This window comes from Gordionus sp. m RMFG-2023, chromosome 2 (assembly GCF_954871325.1).
Source record: "Gordionus sp. m RMFG-2023 chromosome 2, tfGorSpeb1-WG-v2, whole genome shotgun sequence".
Classification (NCBI taxonomy): Eukaryota; Metazoa; Nematomorpha; class Gordioida; order Chordodea; family Parachordodidae; genus Gordionus; species Gordionus sp. m RMFG-2023.
The window spans coordinates 6,931,192-6,937,191 of NC_088776.1; positions in this window are offsets into that span (position 1 = coordinate 6,931,192).

A 6,000-nucleotide genomic window follows, 5' to 3' on the forward strand; every position below is an offset into this window, starting at 1 on the left:
TCTATTTATCATAACTTCCGAGAACTTTTCTATTAAAGATACAATAGATATTTTTTGCTCCTTTCTATCAGATGATAATTTAATTTTTTTTTCTCTATCTAATAGTAAAATTTCCAGATCATCAATATCGTTATCATTATCATTGTTATCGCTACAACCAGTAGATATTGTTGTAACCACCAATGTATTTTAAATAATAGAGTTTTGGGTATGCCATAAATCTTCAAGATGGTCTATAGCCATTTGTTTTTGCTCACTACTTAATAAAACCTGATATCGCGGGTCTAAATATATCGAAGCATCAACAACACTATTTTGTAAATATTGTTGCTCTCTTATTTTAATATTTTCTAATGCTTTATTTGAAAAAGAACTTGTTAATCTCCCTAACTCTAATCGACATCTTAACCATATACCATAAAAATCCGATAAACATAATTGTTCAGCTTGCACTCTTAATGTTGTTATTTTTAAAGGAACCAGCACACTAGTAAGCTCTTTTACTTGATTCCAATCATCTTCTGAAAAAATGATTTCACATGCTCCTATGATAAAATCATTACAGAAATCTTTCAAACTTAATAATCGCTCTAGCATCATACACATAGAGGACCAACGTGTTGTGCAATCTAAAATTGCCATTTACCTTTTCATGGATTTTAATATTCTAACAATTGTGGGAGTATTTAAATATTTTACAACATCCCTTGCTTTATCAATTATAGTTTTAAAGTGACTATTTTTTAGGGCGATTCCACGAAAAAAATTAATAAAATTTATAAAAATTTTACATTATTTTTTAAAAATTAATAAAATTATAAAAATTTTATATTATTTTTTTAAAAATTAATAAAATTATAGAAATTTTATATTATTTTTTAAAAATTATATTTTTACATTAATTAAAAAAAAAAATTTTAAGTTAAAAATTTTTAACACCCTGAACTTGGACCCTCCACTTTTTAAAAGGGTCCAGGTCCGGATCCGGGTTCAGCCAAAATACGAGGGTCCAGGAGGGTTCAGGGTCCGGGTCCAGGTCCGGGTTCACATCCCTGCTCAGAGGTAATAGTCTCACAAGTCCCCCGGGGCGAGGAAATGTCCTAGTTAAATGTTAGCAAATAAGTGGATCCTCTATATTCCTAAGAGTTTCTAGATTTTTGCCTTACGCCTATGGTCATATTTAGAGCAAGCTATTGCCTCCGCTGAAAAAATAGACAGTTACTTTATACCAAATTTAATATGTATACATAAATTTATTTTCCTTCATTATGAATTTATGATTTTTTTTTTAAAAATAAACCCTTATAAAATAATTTTTTTTAATGACATTTGAGATATATAAAAATTTACAAAAGGAAAATTTTAAGAGCTCAAAGTGTATTCGATATTTTCTGATTCAGTTAAACATTTTGTCGAACTCGGTTACTCGATTAAATTGGGGGGCGGGGCATTCTTTAATCTTAATACCGCAGCATTCGGACCTAGATTTTAACATTTATCTATCGAAGTGGACTCTCACCTCGAAAATTTTTATTAATTATTTACCTTTTTTTACTCTGTGTATTTAAATTTTTTAGAACAATTGTTCATTACCCTTAAGGCCATTAAAGAATTTCTGAAACAACAATATAAATTTTATATGTTTTTACTAGAGTCAAGTTTTTTGTATTCTTTCTTAGTCTCTAACTATATCTTGGCTGCATTTTGATAAAATTACGTTTTGTATTAGGGTGTAATGCCGTAGTCTCTTAATTAGTAATTAAATTATTCTGTTATCTTTTGTAGTTTTATTTAATATTCTTTTATACATCCTATTAGTAATGCAAAATCGCTACATTTTAGCAGATTTTTAAAACGGCTAACTCAAAATTTCGCTAAAAATATGCCAGCTTCGAGATTTTGCTAATAGATGTCCTAAGCTTTGTGTTATATATGAGCAATGTTATATGGGTCGTTTTTTTGTGCTAAAGTGTAAATTGTTCATTTATTTTTGATGATTTTTTTTTCCTAATTATCTTGCGTAATTTTTGTATATAATATTATTATTATTATTATTTGTAGAAATAAAAATGAGTAATTATAAAAAATTGTTTATGTCATATGTTTTTAAATTAATTATATTATTAATTAATTTATATTTCTTTTTGATAGATATAAAAAGAGGAAAAAACGAAATAAATAATTATTATTCTTCTAAAATTTATTTCATTTTTACTCCTTTTTTTAGTATATTATTATTTTTTTTCTTCCAAATTTTTTTTTACTCTTTTTGTTGAGTATATTATGATTCTGTTTTTCTATTTATGTCAAAAAACTTGTAGAAAAAAATAACATAAAAAAAATTTTTTTTTAAGTAAAATAAAAGGAATAAACAACAAAAGAGGAAACCAAGGTAAAAACTATAATTATATTGAGAGTTAATCTTTTTAATTATCGTACCACGCTTAAATGGTGGTCAAGACAGTTTTCATATTTAATAAAAGTTAGTTAAGCTTTGTATAGTCGGATATTGCAATTACGATTTAATTAGTGTTGTATTAGATAATTCATTTGTCGGACGTTTCAATTAAGATTTGATTAAGTGTTGTATGAGATAATCCATGTGTAGGACGTTTCAATTAAGATTAAGTGTTCTATTAGACAGTGGCGTCACTAGGGGGACGGGTGAAAAATTTGAATAGCCTCCTGAAGTAAAAAATTTTTTAAATGGCTCCTTAATATCCTCTTGAACTAAAAATAAAGCTCCCTGAACGATTTCTTTTATAATTCTATTAAGTAATATATAATTTTAAATTTATTATTTAAAAATAAAAAGACTATCTGAATTTTTATTAAATATTTTAATTATTAGATTAGATTGATATATATAAATTATATTTTCACTATGTCAGCTTGCAATCAAATTCTGTATTAAAAATAATATTAATACCACTAATTAAATAGCATTAACAATTGAAGTTTAATTGACGTTTATTATTTAAATTATTATATAACCCTAATTAAATAAATATAAACATTTATTAATTGAAAATTAACAAATTTAATATTCTAATTAGCTGAGGTTTCACTAATCAACTATACTATTTAAATTTAATTACCATGCCTCTTCTTAAAAATATTCTCAAGGTCCAAATAAATGCAAGAGATTTTTTTATAAAAAGTAGACATATAGTTTGTTGAACATGGATTATTATTTTATTATAATGGTTATTATTTAGCCCAAATTTATCTTACATTCATAAAATTAACACCATTTTTTCATTTAATTGTTTAATAGATTTTTTGTATATATAAAGGATAAATTTATTATAGTTTTTTAGTGAAATTGTAGTTAAATACTTTTAAAATATATTTATTAAATAAAAATTTTGTTTAATCTTGCCTTGATCCCTGCTAACCTTTACATAGTTTATAATCCTATATTATATATAATTGGTTATAAAATATTAGATAAAATGCCACTTATATAGACGTATTTGATAGTTATATAATATATTATAGTTAATATTTTTATAAATTTTACTAATAAATGCTTTTGATAATAAGTAACAATTTACATGAATTTCTTTACGCCATCTATTTATTTATAAATATTATTTAAAATTAAACATCTTATTATACATCACATAATGGATCTAATATATTAGATATCTTTTCTTTTTTAACGCATTATTTGGAAAGCTATTTTTTTCTTCTTTGAAAAATAATTTTATGTTTTAATTATTTATATTCTAATTTATTTTGTACGTATAATATAATTATTGCAATTGTGCCGAACCGTTGAATAAAATTCGTTGACTAAAACAGAATAAAGTTTCTCACAGTACTTAATTTCCCAAGAGAAATACTTTTTTTTTAAAAGACACAAACGGAAAAATAAACTTTTTATTAAATTTGAAAAAAAATAAAAATTAACATATTTTCCCTAAAAAACGGCCTTAACTTATAATTAAATAAATAACAAAATAATTCGCTCCCCTAAAATAACAAGACTCATTCTGAGTCTTATCATTCGGAGCCAAATTACTCCGCCAATATTATAAATATAATGACGAAAAACGATAAAGAGCGAAATACGACATCTCCCCCCTTCCCTACTCTAAAGTTCGGGCCAGGGGTAGTAGAGATCTTTCCTAAGTCGGAAATAAATCATTAAGCTCCTGGGTATTCACTCCCTGGTAAAAATATTCCTCATGTGTAATCACTTGCCGTTCCGGCGCCTCCAGAACCATGGGTCGTCTTTGTTGCACCATTACCCCCGTCGGCTCTGGTCTCCTCTGGGAAGAGATGGACGTCACCTGCATGGTCGTCGATTGCACTTTTGCTGCTTCCTCACCTCCCACGTTGGGGTCCCTCCTCCGGGGCACATTGCGTTGTGGGTAATCCCTTCTGACGTGTCCCCCCACTCCACAACGAAAGCACTGCAATCTTGTTTCCCATCGGGGCGCCGGCAACACGCAAGTATCTGCGCTTCGAGCTCTAGAATGACTCTCGTCTTGTTCACGGGACATCAATCTCCATTCACTGGCTAAGGGTTCCATATCGTTGCTAATAACCGTGGTCCTCAGCATATGGGTGCCTAAATCTACATACCTTCAGACATAAAGACTATATGTCTACTATTAAAAATATTCCCGTACTTCCTAATCCTCTTTCCCCCCTTTTTTTAACAATCCCGAATTTACTGCCCCATTTCAATATACCCCTTATAATAATTTAGAGCTTACTTATTTGTTATTGGCATATCTTCGAACTTCAAAGACGATGTAAACCACTTTGATATTATAAACCCCGGAATGAAAACAATATTTTTACAAGCACTTATACTAACAAGACAAATATTTAAAAAACAAAATTATGTAAGAAAGAAATCTTAATTCAAAATCAAACTATTTTCCCCCAAAAAAAATTTAACTATTTTTTAAAAAAAAATTTTTTTAAACTCAAAACAAATTATTTACGTTCCCTCTGCCAACCCTCACTCCTTTCTAAGACATCATTTTGCTATCTAACCATAATTTTCGGAAAAGAATAATTTTCTTTTCATAAGAAACCTTGATTCTTACATTACATTTTCCCTTATTTCCTTTTAAGAAACAATCTTATTCTTTATATGAAACCTTGACAAACTTACTACAAACTAACTATTCCCGTTCCCTTTTTATCTCACACTCCTACCATAAATCATTTTTCTATTCCTCTCTAAAAAAAAATATTTCTCTTTCCCAAAAAAAACAATCTCATTTATTATAACATAAATACAAGACAATATTTTCTTCTTTTTTTTTACATCCTATTCTCAAAAACCTATTCCCATTCACTTTAAAAACAAAGGTAAACACTTTCCAATTCTTACTTTACACCATTTACCAAATTACTTTTAGATCAAATAAATTTACCTTAAATTATTTCAAATATCTTACAACCTAAAAAAACGACTCCTTAACCTTTTAATGCACAAAACAAAAATCTCAAATAATTCATAACTAACTTGTTCGTTACAGGTATGTTATTGCGACCTTTAAAAAAAAATAAATCCAACTCCTTTGATATTATACTAACTGAATTATTCTTTACGAAAAAAAAAATCCTAATTCAACATAGAATTTTACCTCAAAATTAAACTTTTCTTGTTCCCCTTTTTTTTATAAATCACATATTGCTCCATTTAATTCAATTTCCTTAATATTAATAAAATTTTCTTAACATTTACTCCCTCTTCCGCTCATCTCACATTCATTACACATTATAGTGAAGAGGGGGATATTTTTCACCAGATGTTAAAACAAAATAAAAGGATATTATTATATTTTTATTTTAATCATACTTAAACATTAATCTATGTTAAAAAAATATTAAACAACTTTTTTAAATGTCACACTTAAAAAATTTTTTTATAAAAAAATATAAAGTTTTGTCATCACATATTTTCTTTTACTTAGTTAACGATATTTTATGTAGAATAATTTTAAAAATAATGATAAATTATTCATCTTAGTT